The sequence below is a fragment of the Microcebus murinus genome, chromosome X (assembly GCF_040939455.1).
Source record: "Microcebus murinus isolate Inina chromosome X, M.murinus_Inina_mat1.0, whole genome shotgun sequence".
Taxonomy (NCBI): Eukaryota; Metazoa; Chordata; class Mammalia; order Primates; family Cheirogaleidae; genus Microcebus; species Microcebus murinus.
This window is the reverse complement of record NC_134136.1, coordinates 89,281,638-89,299,942: the sequence shown is the minus strand read 5'-3', so window position 1 is coordinate 89,299,942 and position 18,305 is coordinate 89,281,638.

The following is an 18,305-nucleotide window of genomic DNA, read 5'->3' as shown; positions in this document are numbered from 1 at the left end:
ATATGCTAAGGAATTAACCACTTAACAAAGTTTGCCCTCAATAAAATATAAGAAATGGAAATTATAAGAAATGCTCAAAGCTAACAGGTTATTTTAGCTTCTGTCCCCTCAGCTTGCTTGCTTACAATATATAGCTTAAGTGAAGCCATGACAGGCTTCAGCAGGTGCTGGGCCTCAAAAGGCAGTAATCTCAGGTCATTTCCTGATAGGTTGAAAAGCCCCAGGAGAGGGTGGGGTGGGGTGGGAGCCAAACACCGGATGACTCTGCAGTAAAATGCTGAAATAAAATGCAGAGGGAAAGCCCTAACACCAGAACCAATCAGCTAGTAAGAGGAACCAACCAGAGCCAACCAAAAAAGAGATAAAATAAACTGCTGAAGAAGACTGCAGGAGGGGGAGGGAGAAAACTACTTAAGGGATACCCCTAACCCAAGCTAGGGTCCTTGTCATCAGAATAGAGGCCACTGCAATTAGTGCTCTGAGACTCTGATCCTAGCTTGAGCTAGTCAATAAAACTCCTTTTGATGATTTCAGCCTCAGTGACTCTGTCTCTTTGTTCTGTGGTACTGTGGTTTCCCCCTCTAACAAAAATATTGTATCAGCATCTTTGCTAGTCAGTATTTGAAGATGAAGATCTTAAATGAAAAACCAGTAAATTCAGCTAATGCCAATTGGTACCTAATTTATGGCAGTCATTGGTGGTAGAAGATAAGTCACAGCCTCTTCTTTAAAGAGTTCATAGTCTAGCAAAGGAGCTTGGTAAGTAACTGTGTCATTGCATATGCATGTTGTAAAATCTAACGACACAATGCAAATAGTTTTTAAACTGAAATCACAAAGCTTGCTAACATGAAGGGTTCACAAAGCTGATGGATGACATGGGAAAATGGCTCAAACCATTAGCAAAGCCAAAATAAGAATCTGGTAGAGTTAACTTCGGAAGAAGAGAAAATTAAGAATGATGAGAGAGTGTGGGGATTCAAAAACAATTTGAATATCAAAAGCTTTAGAGAGGTCTTTGGGGAAAATGGGGAAACCTTCAAATGTTTTTGTAAAGATGACCTTATTTATGACTGTGCATGAAAGTCATCTGTGAATAGAGGGCCACACAAACTATCATACAGTTTTGCCAAAAAAAAAAAAAGAAAAAAAAATCAACACTATGTCATTGTTGTTCATTTTAAGAGTCAGTATTTGGCAATTATATCCTGAATTTTTTCCATATAAGAAAATACAAATTTATTTTTCTACTTTTTACAAACAAACTGGTTTTCTCTTCAAAATGAAATGAAAGTCTAATCTTTTTTTCAGTACTTACTATGACATTTGGTTTCTATTTTAGGTAAACTAATTTAAAATGGACTTTTTCACATACAAATAATCCTTGGGTAGTGAAGGCTTCCACTGTTTATGAAATAATATAATAAGCGTGTGTAGAGATAAGTAATTACAGATAGAAATGGAAAAGTAGTTGAAACTTAAGGATTATACTTTTGCACATGCATGGACATGTTTTCTACTATATTTTACTGCAATAAATACTCTTTTGAGTTAGATGTTCTCAGGGCCCAACCTATGGGAAGATGAGGATGATGAAGCAATAACAATGATTGACTCTTGGTTTCTGAACTGAAGATAAACACCAGCTCATATTGTCCATCTGAGATGTATAAAACAGCCCAGATTTGCTTCCTGCCTCTGACCTCTGATTTGATCCTTGCTCTAAAGCTGCCCAGACCTACAATTCACCTTGGTCCTAGATCATCTCCATGTTCACCAGGTCATGCAGGATCATGAGGAAGGCAGTGTTAGAGCGGGAAACCGTAGGACCACAGAACAAAGAGACAGGGTCACTGAGGCTGAAATCATCAAAAGGAGTTTTATTGACTAGCTCGATTGGGACAAAGACCCAGCGCACTGTGGGAGGAGCCCTTTATACCCTAGGTGCATAACCTGTCCACACGCTTGGCCTTTACATTGATCGGTTGGCCCCTTGTGCCCATGCGCTTGCCCTTTTGTTTCATCCCCAAATTTACTGCGATCAGCCTGCTCAACCCAACTTCTTAAAAACAAGCAATATACATAAGCTAAAAGAAAGCACTTAGCCTGAGGCTTCACAGCAGGATCCTAAGCCACTCCTCTACTGTTGAGAGAATTGCCAAGCCAGGGAATGAATAAAGTTTTTGCTGATAATTCTGGAAAGGCTTCTCTAGGGCAAGCATTTATATTCATTCCAGTGCTTTTCCTCCTCTTTATAATGCCCTTGATGATTAGTGATGGCAATTTGAGATCTGAAAGGGCATTATGCAACACTGTTACTTTGGTGACAATGTTGGCTTGGACAATCACTTAAGTGCTGGTGCTCTATTCCTTACAATGAAGTGGACATCTGAACATTATGGCCTTGGCTCCACTGACCAGGAAGAGAGTAGATGCTCCTTTATACAGGTCCAATCAGAGTTACTTAGAGCTCAGAGTTCGGAAAACTGACCCAGAAATACCATATTGCTCCCCTGTAAGCTTTTAGACTCCTATCTCATTCCTTTTTTATTTTTTTCAGCTGCTAACTCTCTAGATAATCTATTTTGACTGCTATGATGCTGTCAAGGATTGGTGGTTCTAAGGCATATTCATCCTGTAGCCCAATACTTCCAGCTTCCATTGTGGACAATCATAGTACAAAGTTACATTGCAAAAACTAATTTGATGTCCCAAAAGGTATGGAAAATGTACATAAACTTACAGAATTCTCTTAGACTAAGCAGACTATGACTCATATCACACAGTCACATTTCCAAAAATCATCAGAACCATCTACTTTTGCAGTGCTACTTGCTACAAGGTGACAGCTCCCCAGCTCCCACCTCTAGAAACTTCCCCAAACCCATCCCTGCAGCTCACTCCTCCCTGCCTCTTCTCTGACTCATAGCCTTTTCTTTTCAGTAGCATGTCTTCCTAAGAGCAGCTTCCTGCTTTTTCGAACATAAACCAACCTAGCCTTTCCTTCTCCTGATTTCTGTATTGTACTTCTTGTCTTGTTCAACAAAAACTTGAAAACAGCATGTGCCTTGTAAAGCCAGGGGAAAACAGGAAAGGCTCATTCACATTCACAGTATGCAAATATCTATATATTCTGAATACTTTTTCCCTGTCAGAATCCATTAAGAGAATTCTGCCACTACCTTGAGCAAAAGTCCTAAAATTCTTTTTCACTCGATACTGAAAGTCCTCCCAAAGCTTCTCTTTAAAACAGACTCAGCAAACATTTCCTATAAAGGAGCAAATAGCAAATATTTTTGGTTTTGCAGGTTATAAAATGACTGTTGCAACTACTGAGCTCTGCCATCACAGCATGAAAGCCTCCATAAGCAATATATAAACAAATGGTGGCTGTGTTCTAATAAAACTTTATTTGCAAAACCAGGCTGGCGACTCCTGCTTTAAAACAGTGCTTCTCGCCCTTGGCTGTGGTGAGATCAATATCACCTGGGGAGCTTTTTAAACTCCTAATGCCCAGGCCACACCCCAGACCAATTAAATTAGGACCTCCTGGGGTGGGACTTGGTCATCAGGAGTTTAAAGTTCCTAAGGTGAGTCCAATGGGCAGTCGAGGTTGAAAATACTTGCTCTAAAACCCTTTGGGAATCAGCCAGCTGGAAACCGATAGGGTCTATATGCCAGCGTCGAGGGACAGTGACCCCTCAACCCTTGGGGTGGCCAGGTAGGGCCTCCTGTGAGTAGCCCCATGGCTTTACACCAGAGTACCCTAAAAATGTGGTCAGTTGGGAAGCATTGGCTTAGGAAATAAATAGCCACAAATGCAGACACTATGTTAAAGTTATTGAACTTCCTTGGACAATGATAAGTGAAGCATTTTTTTCGATAGAGCTAAATTTAACTATTCACTCTCTTCTAAACTGAGAAAGACTTGTGCATGCAATTGATCCTTTTCCTGGTTCTACAGGCTACATTGAAAACTGTGATTTTTAACAGAATTGTCTCTCTCTAGGGAGGTGAAAAGAAACTGTATTTTCGGCAAGTAGATCAGAAATCCATTTCTCAGTTCATGGCTGTGCTACTTTTTAAATCTTCCAGTGTATGTCTTATTTTGCCAGTGGAGAACTGTATTAGACTAATACTTCCCTATTTTAATTAGAACCTGGGTTCAAGCAAATGAAAATGCCATTTTATTTTAGAATGCCATCATTCTAAAGCCGAATTGTCTGTGACCATTTAAGTTGAAGTGTGACACTTTGTAGAGGCAATCTCTCCATGGATAGGACTCCATTGTACCTGATTTACTGCTTCCAGCTGTTATTTAAGAAAGCCCTGCCGGGCTATCAGCCATGAAACAAACCAGCTGCTTTTCCGTTCCTTGGCAAGCCTTGGCCTGTCATGTACTTTCCATTGTCTTCAGAACACGGACCTAACAAGACACTCAGATTTCAGTGCTAGCAAAGACACTTTGTTCGGCATTGAGCTAGGATTATAAGGATTAAGGCGACAGTAAACCGCAGTGCATGTCCCTTTCTCCTGCCTCTTGGTCCAGGAGCACATGTTGGCTTGTGGACGTTGGGCTGAGTCTTGGCAAAGCCATTTCATTGCCTCATGCATGACTTGGCCGTGGCTCATGCCACACGCCCTCCTTAGCTCCATTTGGTTGATTCCAAAAAAGTTATATGAGTTTATTGCAGCAGGCTCAAGGGCTGCTAAGGATCCTTGGAGAAAAGAAAGCCACTAGGAGTTCTTTTTGGCATCTCAAAAGGCTCTCTGGAGAACTTTGCATGAGGGCCATGACTCAAGGTGGTCCTCTCCAGATTTCCAGTTCTTTCCATGGCAGCTCTAGGAAAGTGGCAACCTAGAGGGCTGGCAGGGCCTCATAGTTACAATGGCAAATAAATTCATATTACTTTGAGAAAATATTAGTTATGCACATCAAAAATGGGGAAGGCGATCTGATGTAGATTGAGAAGGGAGATAAAGTCCACCTCTTTTTAGCGTCCCCACAACTGCTATTGAGTCCTTCAGATTCCTAACCCAAGTGATTTTGTGTAGGCCTAGAATTTTCCCAGGTGTTCTGCAGTGGCTAGTTCTTACTTGAGTGAAGAGTTGAACAGTGATAGGCATAGGAGAACTACAGAGGATAACAGGTTCCATCAGTATCTTGCTTAGACTTTTCTAGGGGACTCACTTTCTGTTCTTTGCCTAGTCAAGGCCCATCTTTCCTACTAATTTCTGTCTTCACTATAAATCATTCCATAACTGCCCCTGGCCTCAGTAATTAGCCTTTATCAGATCTTCAAATTTGTTCCTTAAATGAAAACAGCTGTTCTACTTAGTGGCACAGTGAAGACTCTGGCCTATGTATCCTCATTTTCCTCCTGGGCTAATTCCTGAGGCGCCCTTATGAAACTCCCAGGACTCCAAAAAAACAAATTTGAAAATCATTGGCCTCTACCATTTTTCTGGCATGTGACATAAGATACCTTGTGTTATATTTTATGTATTGATTTTCTATATTATGGAACTATAATATACATTCATTATCAAAATTTGGAAGATACAAATATGCAAAAAGAAATGAAAATCATTGTCATCCCAGACTCTGATATGAACACTAGTAACATTTTGGACTTTTCCATTTTGATTGTTTAATCTACAAATTTGTATGGGTATCTAGGCTCACATTATAAAAATATTGATTTAAAACTAGCCTTTTACATTGGAAACCAATAAGGGACAAAGGTGGGGTGAGGGGTAAAAACTTACCTATTGGGTATAATGAACACTATTCTGGTGATGGGCACACTAAAAGCCCCATCTTAAAGCATTATACAAGATATCCATGTAACAAAAACATTTGTTCCCCTTAATATTTTTAAATAAAAAATTAAAAATTAAAACTAGCCTTTTATCTCCACCCAATAATTTAATATGATAATTTTTATGTCATTAATTATTTTTATCCAAGGTCTTTTCATTTTTAACAGCTTTATTAAGGTATAATTGACATAAAGTAAACCACACATATTTAAAGGACATATTTTGATAGGCTATAACATATATATACTCCCATGAAACCAACACCAATATCAATAAACACATCCATTGCCCCTAAAAGTTTTCTTGTGACCCTTCGTAATCCCACTTTCTCCCTCTTTCTGTCTCCACTGTAAACCCTCTTCTCAACCCCAACCACTGATCTGCTTTCTGTCGGTATAGATTAGTTTGCATTCGAATTTTATGTAAATGGAACTGTATACTATGTACTTTTTTGTGTCTGTATTCTTTCACTCAGCATATTTATTTTGAGGTTCATATTGTTGCCTGTATCAATAGCTCAATCCTTTTCATTGTTGGATAGTATTACGTTGTATGGATATACCACAATTTGTTTATCTATTCTCATGCTAAAGAACATTTGTATTATTTCCAGTTTGGGGATACAATAAATAAATCTCCTATGATTTATGTGCAAGTCTTTGTATGGTCATATACTTTCTTTTTCCTTGAGTCCAAGGTAATTTTAATGGCTGTATTATGTATGCATGTACTCTAGTTAACGTAACCCCTATTTTTGATGTATAGATTGACTCTTGATTTGGGTTTCCTGAAGGTAGGGTCAGAGATAAGGATTTGGATGCAGGTAATTTATTTGAGAGATGATCCTATGGAGCAGAAGAGAGGGGTGTGGAGAGTGAGTCAGAGAGAGGAGCAAAGCCAGAAAGGTATGTTAGTGAGCAATTGATCACTGTGGGCCACTGAAGCTCAACCCTATGGGGTCCCTGTGGGGGATCATGTAGAATAGTCCTCAAAATGGTTTCACTATAGCAGGGTTCCTCAAACTTTTTAAACGAGGGGCCAGTTCATTGTCCCTCAGACCGTTGGAGGGCCTTTGGAGAGTGCAGTGCACATTCCACACATGCGCACTGTGGGCCCAGGATGAGTAGGCTGCTAAGCAGGACTGGCAGCTGCAGCAAAAACACCCGGCAGGCTGGATAAATGTCCTCAGTGGGCCGCATGTGGGCCATGGGCTGTAGTTTGAGGATGCCTACACTATAGGATGGCGAGGTTGGGGCATTCATCTGCCATCTCCTTTCCCCATTGGTGGAGTGTGGTCCCCTGAGAATATTAATTACCCTACTATTCTCTGCTGTGTCTGGCACAGGCAGAATGGCCTTCTGTGGCATCTGAGAAAACCCTGAAGCAGAAAACCCTCAAGCCACCAAGGTGAGCCCACAGTGGGAGGCTGGGACCATGCATGAAACTGTCTGCCACAGCTATGCTGAGAGCAAGGGGGTTGAGGGCAGTGGTGTGGAGAATACACCTAACATTTCAGTGGTTTCCTGTTTTGCTGTTATAAGCAACACAGCATCAAACATCTTTGCACTTAGACTTTTCTGTACATGTTTTGTGTCCATAGAGGTGGAATTGCTAGATTAAAGGGTATGTATATTGAAAGGGTTTTGGTCCTGTTCACCACCTCACTCCCTGGAAAAGCCTCCGTTTACCTCTCATAGGTTGTATGTGAGACAACTATTTTTCTGCTCCTTTACCAATACTGAGCATTTTCATTAAATAAGCAAGCAGAAACTTTGCTAATGGTCAAAATGGTTTGCCATTTTATGTTTGACTTCATCATAAGCCCCATGTATTGAGAGACCACACTTGACTTATCAGACACTGGGTTCAGAAATGAGCATATTTAAAGCATCCATACAGATTTGTCCATGATAATGGGACTTTGGGCCTTCAAAAAGTAGCCTGTGGACAAACTTTGCAACACTCAAGTTCTCAAGCCAGTTTTCCCAGTTAATCCCTTCCAATGTGACTTCCGGATTTGCTGGCAGACTTCCTCTTTGCTGCTGACGGGTACTGGGCCCCTTCTAGCATATCACTCAACTTGTGCCATGCTGCTTTGATGCTGGGCCCATGCTTGCCCCTGCACCTGTTCTTCGGTGAGCAGGTCTATGCAAACCTGCCCCCAAAGTCCAAGAAAGCTGAGAAGCCCAAGAAAGAGGCTGACATATCCAGTTTCTCAGAAAGAAACATTTAATAGGGACTTAAGAACAGAAGCCATGTCCTAGGAGGCCACAAGATGGTATGGATGATCCCCGTGGTATAAGCCCCAAGACCCAGGGCTTATATACCATAAGGAAGGAATATATAGGACAGTTGAAGTTGACCCTTCAGGGAAAGGCAAGAATGCTATGTGAATCTACTTAAGAGCAGGATTAATGGTTAAGGTTGGTTTTTTTTTTAGTTTTTTGTTTTGAGACAGAGTCTCGCTTTGTTGCCCAGGCTAGAGTGAGTGCTGTGGCCTCAGCCTACCTCACAGCAACCTCAAACTCCTGGGATCAAGCAATCCTACTGCCTCAGCCTCCCGAGTAGCTGGGACTACAGGCATGTGCCACCATGCCGACTAATTTTTTCTATATATATTAGTTGGCCAAAAATTTCTTTCTATTTATAGTAGAGACAGGGTCTCGCTCTTGCTCAGGCTGGTTTCGAACTCCTGACCTTGAACAATCCACCCACCTCGGCCTCCCAGAGTGCTAGGATTACAGGCATGAGCCACCACGCCCGGCCTGGTTAAGGTTGTTTTGACCTAAGGGCAAGATTTACAGTAACAGTAGATAAAGTAGAAATCTTAGAGACATTTCTGGAACAGGGGTTAATCAGAAGTCAATATGGTGGATTAGCATCCAAGATGGAGTTGCTTTAGCCTCTATAGCACTTGACCTCTGTCCTCTATGTCTCTGGTATAACTTTTGTGTCTTACCTAACAGCTGGTTTTCACCACTGCCTACCATGTAGTTAGGACATATGGGGCCTTTTGACCCTTTGTAGTCCCAGAACTCAGGCCAGTGACCCTGGATATAGACTTCATTATGTCTGGTATGGTTCAAAAGACTGTCCCAAGGCCCTAAATCTTAATCAATTAAGACACATGAGGAAGAGCTTTTTTGAGAATAGAAAGAAAAAGAAACACTTGCTGGCATTTCATGTTGGACATGAGACATGATTGCACATCCTAAGCCATGACCCCAGTTTCTGCTGTCTCAGAGCTTCTGGGCTCTTCTCTGCCCTGGGCTTTCACCTGTTGGGCTGGCACTGCCTGTGGCGCTGTACTTGGCTCTCCCCTTTCTGACAGCTATGCGCTAGCAGGTGGTGTGAGCCACCCTCATCATCAGCTGTCTGCACTGACATTTGATCACTTAAAGCTCTTCATTCACTTCCATGTGCACATTTTACCCTCTGCCAGCTTGCCAGCCAGCAGTTGTTTGCAAATCTGTGACATATATGCTCAGCTTCCCAGGGCTGACCACAATCATCTCTGCTTCAACACCCACAGATGGCTATATTTTAGGGCTTCATTTGACCTGCCAATTTGGCTTTGCAGAGAGGGTGTGAAGGCAAGTTGTGGACAGAGGCTAGAAACAGGGCCAAATCTGGAAGCCTCTGAAGAGACTGGATAGCATTGTTGTTTGAGAGAATCAACAGTGCTGATATCAGAGACTGACCCCATGGGAATCCCAAACATTGCCTTTTCTAAATAGTCTCTTCTTAATGAAGAGCCATTTTACAATTTTAAACTTTTTTTTTTGGACCATCATACAGACTATGATGACAGATCAGCAAACTGTGGACCATGATGTGAGCTACCAAGAGAAATTGAAATTGTCTATAATGGCACGTCCGGTGAATATGGTACTGCTGTGAGGGAAGAATAGGGAAAAAAAGAGGTATAAAGAAAAAGAAAAAAATGTCTTCCCTAAAAAAAACTATTATTAGCAATAAGAGAGTCCAAAGAAAAGACAACTATACAAAAACCTATAGCTGTTCATTAAATCTGCATTGCCCAAAAGGAAAATATAATGGAGCCTCCAGGGTAGGCCAAACCCTCACACTCTATTATTCCATAAAGTATAACAAGAATACTTCTGAAATAATAGAGGAACTCAAAAATGAGAATGTGAAATCCACAGGTACCAGAAAGAAAGAAAAACCTCCAAGCCAATAAAAAAAAATGGCATAAAGAATATAAATAATAAGAAACCCAAATAATAAAGATATAGACATAATTAGTAATCACAGAAATTCACATCAAGACAACAGTGAGAGTGTTTATAGCTAACAGATCAAATCTTTCAATCTTTGAGAATATCAACTAGTGATGAGGATTTAGAAAAGAAAATGGACACTTTCATTTACTCCTCATGGAAGCAGTGCTTCCTGGATTATTTGTGGTTCAGAATCAGGTTCTTTTAGTCTTTGTCCTGAATAATAATTATATTATTATTTATACCTCATATCTAGCTCCAAATATAGCATATATATTTTTTCAATATAATATTTTAAAAACATAATTTTTTCATTGCTTTCTCATGTCTCCTAAGAAACTACTCCTAAAATATATTTATTTTCACAATGAAAAGCATTTGATCTCACTTAATCTGTATTGTCCAAATGGACTGTTTCTATAATTCGTTTTTGTTTTAGCATTATTATTATTGTTATCTTAAGATAATCAGGGTATTTTTTTAGTTCAATGCCTTTATAAAACATAAAATATCATGTTTGGATATCATGGAAATATCAAATTATGATAAACATTTCTGAAAACTCTCAAGTTCTATACTTATCTCATCATAGACCAGTAAGTCATGGTTCACAGACCACAGTCTAAACTCATGGTCAAAGGATGAGTTGAAAGTATCTCTTAAAATAAGCTAAAATTGTTTGAAAATGTGCTTATCTTATACTTTGATAGCCTACTTCTAGAAACCTCTTCTAAATATATGTTGGTTCAAGATACAAGGAAACAAAGTAGAAATATATATTAATAGGGGAAAGGATGATTATAGCACAGTCATGGTAGCTTATTATATAGCTGTTGAAAAAATAAACAATATTTTTATATATGGAGTTGGAAAGAAGTTATAAAAATGGTCTCCCATTATTCACACATACATATGTTTGAAAGGCAGAGAATACACATCTAGCAATGCACGTATTTGTGGGTATGTGTGTGCATAAACACACCCCCCCCAAATTGTTAGTGGTGGTTACTTCTGGTGATAGGATTGGTAGGAAACGGGGAACCTGTATATTTTATTTTATAACAAGTATTTAGAATCTTTCTCAGTTTGTCACATGGAACCCCAATGACACAGTTGCTGCAATTTCCGTTTATTCTTGAGTATGTGGCAGTACCTACTATGTGCTACTACAGACAGTAGCATATGAGGGAAACCCAAGTGTCTGCTCAAGGCTGGAATAAAAACCCCAGACTTCTGGAAGAGCAGAAGTCTGTAAACACATGGCCACACCCAGAAAGAAGCAGCCCCAGTACGTCAGGACCTGACCAAGTTCCCTGCTCCGTGGTGGGGACTACAGAGACCAGACACAGTGTCTGACATGTTTCAACAGGCTGGGCCGTCTTCACAAGGAGCTTACCAGCTGCCTGGAGAATCCAGACAAAACACAAAGAAAGTCCTTTAATCAGCACCACAGGGTACAAGACAACCAAAACAGGAAATAGGATCCCATTAAAATCAGAAAGAAAACAAAGATCTTTATTACCATTGTATTAGTTAATACAATTCTAAAATAGATATGGGGGCATTATAATAGGAAATGAGAACATTAAAAGTATTGTTTGCGGACGATATTGTCTATTGAGAAACCCCAAGATAACTAGAAAGTGTTTATAGGAGTTTAGTGAAATGGCTGGTTAGAGATAAATGCACAATAGTAACTAGTTTTCCTGCTTCTCCTAAAGTAACTAATCAAAAGATATATGAGGAATTGGGGAAACAACACTCTACCTCAAAATATCTAGATATAACCTTAATTTAAAAAATGAATCTATGTGAGGAAAATTGCAAACTGTTACTGAGATAGTTAAAACATGAATAAATGTATATATAGTCAATGGGGTGAGAAGACTGAATATTATAGAAGTAAATTTTTTCCAAATTAGCATATTGATTTAACACACTCCAAGAGTAATTACTTGAATTGCTTTGCTAGATATTAAAGCATATCAGTGAACCCTGGTTCAATACTTTTTTTTAAGAGATGGGTTCTCACTATTTTGCCCAGTCTGGAGTGCAGTGGCTATTTACAGTTGCGATCATAGTAGCACACTGCAGCCTCAAACTCCTGGCCTCAAGCGATCCTCCTGCCTCTCAATACTTCTTTTAGAAAGAGATGCATTATTTCACTGTTCTACTTTTTGTGTATATGCATACACACACACATACACAGAGACATATTTAAAAAACTACAGAAATGAGAACATCACGATACTGACATGAACATGGATATATTCATCAATGGAAACAAAGTGATTATAGAAAAATAATCCTGATGTATATAAGAAGATATTATTAATAATAATATATAATAAAGGAAGACTCACAAGCCAAGGGTCAAGAGACTATCTGTCAAAGAGTTAAAAATAATTAACTCTCTGGATGAAAGTGTTACATGGGAATTTCACAGTATGCAAAGAATAAAATGCAAATGCTTTTAAGAATTATATATAACACATAAAAGCAAAAAATAGTGAAGGGAATAATGGTAGATATAGAAAATGTTTTAGAATAAAGTTCTCATTTACCATAGCAACGAAAACCATAAAATACCTGAGAATAAATTTATATGAGATATACAAAAACCCTTTATGGAGAAAATCACAAAACAGTACTGAAGGATGTATAATATGGCTTAAATATATGCACAAATATAGCAAGTTTATGGAAGGAAAGATGAGATTCGGAAGATGACACTTCTCAAATTAATCTATAAAATGCAATGAAATTCAAATCAAAATCCTGACAAGATTTTCCCTGGAACTTAATTTGCTGACCCTAACATTCATATAGGAAAGAAAGAGACCATAATAGCTAAAACACATGAAGCTTGCCCTACCAAATATCAAGACTTATTAAAAAGATATAGTAATTTAGACAGCATGCTATTTGTGCAGAGTTGGGCAAAACAGACCCAGCTATATATAGAGACTTGTTGCATGACAAGAAGACCTTACAAATCACTGGGGAAAGTATGAACTATTAAAAAATAAGTCTGGGAAAATTAGTTATCATTCTGGAAAGAAAATTAAGTCACTATCTTATACCTCACAAAGATAAATTCCACATAAGCTTCTGGAAGAAAATAAAGGAAAACATCTTTATAATCTTAAATCATCCATAGACAAGTATAAGAAAAAAAACCCTTAATTAAGAAAAATATAGAAAAATATAACTACATTAAAAATATAAACTTAAATATAACAAAAAAAATCACCTTAAACAAAATTAAAAAGGCAAGTCATAGACAGGAAGAAGATATTTGCAATGTTTATAATCAACAAATGTTAGTATCTAAGATACGTAAAAACATTTTCACAATCCAGCAAGAAAAAGACAAATGCCCCAAATGGGCAAAATATATGAAGAAGCAAATTCACAGAAGAGGAAAACTGACTGCCAAATAAATGGAAAGTTGCTGTATTTCTCCAGTTTTTAGGAAATGCAAACTAAACAAGGATATGCCATTTCATAGCCAACAGATTGGCAAAATGAAGAAAAAGGAACTTTCAGACATTGCCAGTATAGGTATAAATTGATAAATCACGCCGGAATGAAATTTCTCACTCTATTTTTGTGAAATTGTAAGCTTCTCTGACATTTGAACAAGGAATCACACATCAGATTGCTTACTGCAGCATTGTTTGTAATAGTGAAAAAATGGAAGTAACTTTACTGTTCATCAACAGGAAAATAGGTAAGTAGATTGTACTATATTCAGCAATGGAATATTATAGAGCAATTCAAAAGAGAGAACTAGAGCAACATAGGTAAAACTCATCAAAACAACCAATGAAAAGGCAAGTTGCTGAATGACATCTCATAGGATGCCATTTTCAAAACTAGAGTCTTATTATGGATACACGCATTTACGGTAACAGTATAAAACATGCGGAAGATAGATGCCAGATAGAAGTCATATCTACAGCAAGAGGAAAGGTATAAATCAGAAAGCGTGTCTGGGAAATGTCAAAATGTTAACATATGATACATCTGAGTGTTGAGCACATGGGTGTCTATCATGTATATGTTTAAAACATCTTAAAACAGGGAAATTGTTGCTTAGATTTTATAAACTTCTTTAAGCTGGTGGAAGGTTTATGATAGGAATCTTATTTCCTTTAGAACATCTTTCATCTTTGCTCCATAGCAATAACTGTTACTTGACTTCTTAGACTATAAGATTTTCTCAGTCTTATATATAGTAAAAAATTTAAAAGATCTTTAGAAAACTTTGCTATTGTTATTTACCATAATGCAAATTCTAAGCTAAAAACTGTGTATTTGCTGTGTAAACATAGTTCAAATATATGTCTTCTCCTCTCCACCTCTCTCCCCACCAGCTCCAAATAAATTGTAGCTTCTGAGTCTGTCCTAGATAGAAATTCTGGGGCCACCAGTGCATGCAGCAAACACCAAGGGGGGCATAAGTGATTACAAAGCTCTGGAGTCGTCCTTCTCCATAAATGGCCAGAATTATAACTGGAAAAGTGTGAACTCAATAGTGTATGGAACAAAGCTATTTCTTCTGTTCCATAGATGTTGTGAGCATAAAACATCTTGGACATGGCTAATGTGTAGCTTCCATCTGGCATTTTTGGTATTGTGTAAAATTGTTATGTCAGCAACAGATGGTAGAGCTAAGTGTTAGGAGATTTTACTTATGCCCAGTTATCAGGTTTGCAAATCTGAACATTAAACAGTTCATGGGTCTGTGGAAATGCATGAGGTGCTAGATTTTGTCCTGTTGAGCTGCTTTGCAAAGCATCAGTTTCTTGTCTGTTTCTCTTTTACTCCTTACTATAAAACCTTAGTTTGGTTCTGATATCCTCATCTGAGCTCCTGAGCTGACTTCTTGATCATTAACTCAGAAGCCCTGGGCACATGTTTTCCGTAAATTGCAGAAGGACTTATGGGGCTTGTGAGAGTGAAATGTTTGTATCCTCTCTTTCTCTTGTCAGTCACATCTCTTTGATGTGACCAAAGAAGCTTCTAGACCTGATTTCTTCCAGCAGCCATTTAGTGACCATGAGAAAAACCCAGTTTCACGATGAAGCTGAGGCTGAGGACAGTCAGAGAGAGTCTGAGCTTTTGACGTTACTGAGCCGTTGATTGCCTATCGAGCACCCAACCACTGGACATGGTGTTTTGTCAGATGAAATATTTACTTGTTGCTCAAGTCTGTGTGAACCAGGTTTCTTTTAAAAACTTAGAGCCCAAAGCATCCTGATGGAAGTTGGAGAAACTTTAATATTGATTAGTCTGGAAATCCTAAAAGTCATGAAATATGATGAAAAGGAACCACAGTCATGGGTCAAGAACATTTGACTTCCTGCTTCCCAACTTGGAGGTTACTCTGTTCTTGACAAGGCAGGGGCTCTGAAATCCAGCCAAGCCAGGGCAGCACACTGATTATATATCTTACTGCTTTGGAATTTTTTAAAAGTAGAAGTTCAGGGAAGTTCAGGTTAGAAAAAGGTCTCCTAAATTTAGGGCCACTGAATTTTCTGCTGAGTCCTGATGACTTTTCAAATAATGTGTATGAATAAATGTCTGCTGAAGAAATACCATACCAATACTCAATTGTGTGATGATAAATGTTTTGGAAATTGTAATGGCCAGGCATTACAATTAGACAGGTTATTCTGTGGTAATAAATGCGCCCAAATCTCAGTGACTTACAACAGCAAATAATTATTTCTCAGAGCAACAGCTCTTCACGTTGTCCTCACCCTAGACCCCAGGCTGACGGAGCTACTGCTATCTGAACTATGGCTCGTCATCATGAAAGAGGGAAACATGCATGGAAAACCACGTGCTGGCTCAAAACCTTCTGTCTGGAAGGCCAACCAGTCTCATCTATTCTCATTTTTTGGCCAAAGCAAGTCATGTGGCCAAGCTAGACATCAATAGGGTGGGGAAGATTTATCCTCCCCTAGAGAATGCTCATTTCTGAATGCAGAAGACTGCCCATATTTCAAGTGAGCTTCTGTTCTAATTTTGTGTCTCTACACTCAGTAATACTCAGCCTTGCAAATGACCAGTTCACAGGGCTGTGATGTCACTCGTGATTGGATGTAACCCACATTTGATGTAGGAAAATGTTTCTCAAATAATGTCCTCAAGAACACTAGTTGTGTGAAACATCCCTAAAAAATATGTTACATGATCTTAAGATTTGGGGAAATGCTATAACCCAAACTCTGTCTTTTAACTTTGCAGTGGACAGTAGTATGTTCAAGTCTCTGAGAAGTCCTGCAAAATGCTGAACTTTGTTTAATCCAAAACATTCCAAATCTTTTGATCTTGAAGCCTTTAATCTTTTTCATAATTTTATTTATTTGTTTGTTTTGCATGATACCTACTGGCAACCCACAGTGCCATTGTTCCCTGACTACACTTTGGGCCAGTTTGCTGTAGTAATACTGGCCTTCAGGTCAGGTCCCCAGAATTTTAGCTCTACCTCTTTTACCAAATAGCAGAGGGAACTTGGTCTATCATTCATAATTCTGTTTTAAATTCCACATTTGTTATTTATTTATTTATATATGTATTTATTTTTATTTAAGCATATTACAGGGATACAAATGTTTAGGTCGCATATATTGCCTTTGCCCGGCCTGAGTCAGAGATTTAAGCATGTCCATCCCCCAGATGGTGCACACTGCACCCATTAGGTGTGATTATACGCATCCTCCCACCCCCTCCCACCTGCCCAACACCGGATGAATGTTCCTGCTATATGTGACATAAGTGATGGATCAGTGAATACCAATTTGATGGTGAGTCCATGTGGTGCTTGTTTTTCCATTCTTGTGATACTTACCTTAGTAGAATGGGCTAAAGGTCTAATCATCAGGGAAATGCAAATCAAATCCACATTTGTTAAATGGAAATAACATTATCCCGTGAGCCTCTAGAGAGATCATTAATGTGAAGACACTTTGAGCAATATAGTGTTTTATATATGCAAGGAATTAGCCTTGGACAAATATTTCAAGACCTGTCTTTATCAGAATCCTGACTCTTCTCCTTGCACCTCCCACGAGCCCGGGTATTTGGGCCTGTGTCCATACAGAATAAACCAAGAAATGTGCTCATCTGAACTGCAACTCGTCTTTATAGTGGGGCTGTAAGCACAGAGCCCTCTTCTTCCTGATGTTTCACAGGCAGCTGGACTCTGACTTTAAAAATGTAAACCCCTCTCTTTAATTGCTGCAGGCTGGTGGGGCAGCAGTGATAGTATTTTTGTCTTCTAGATGTGCCTGGATGAAGGGGGCTACTGACATGCAGGGACACTTGAGGGAACACATGTCTATCATGGGTGGGACAGAGCCTAACTTCTCATTTCCCTCAATATGTACCAGGACCATGCAGTAAACATTAGAGGAGGTGCCGAGACCCTTGCCTCCCCTCCTCAGCTCATGCTGCACATGGGTAAACTGAGCTCTAGGAAAAAGAATTCAGGGTGATGCAATTCCCTGGCAATGCACATGGCCCTGGGGAGATAGATGTGCCAACAAATAAGTTTGTGAAATGACAAGATGTGAGCTCTCTGTGCATCAATGAGTTCTGATTGGTGTGAAGTCAGTAGGACAACCCATGACCTGGTATACTTAGCTTCAAGCCCTGGATCTTTCGGTGGCCAGCTTTGCAATCTTGAGCACATCACTTAACTCCACTGAGCTTGAGCTTCTTCTTGATAAGATAAGGGTCATGACTACATCATAGAAAAGTGATGTGGATGAGGTAGAACTATGACATAATATATGGGAAAGCTCTTTGTAAACCGAAATGTCATACAGATTCATTAACACATGAATGATATATTCCCCCTCTTATTACATATTAGCTCTTTTCAAGATTTTGCTGAATGGTTAAGTTCCCTTTCAAATGTTATATTTATTTCTGAATTCAATGCAAAGTTTGGATGTTTTGAACATACACAGGGACACACACATGCACATTTTCATTCATTTATTGCTATGGTCTAAATGTGTCTCCTTCAAAATTCAGGGGTTGCCAATGTGATGGTATTAAGATGTGGGGCCTTTTAAGAGGCGATGAGGCCATGAGGGCTCCTCCTTTGTGCATAGGATTAAGATTCTTCCAGAAGAGGCTTTGGCAGTGTTTAGCTAGCTTGCTTGCTAGCTCTTCTGCCACGTGAGGACGCAGTGTTCTTCCCCTCTGGATTATGCAGCCCCT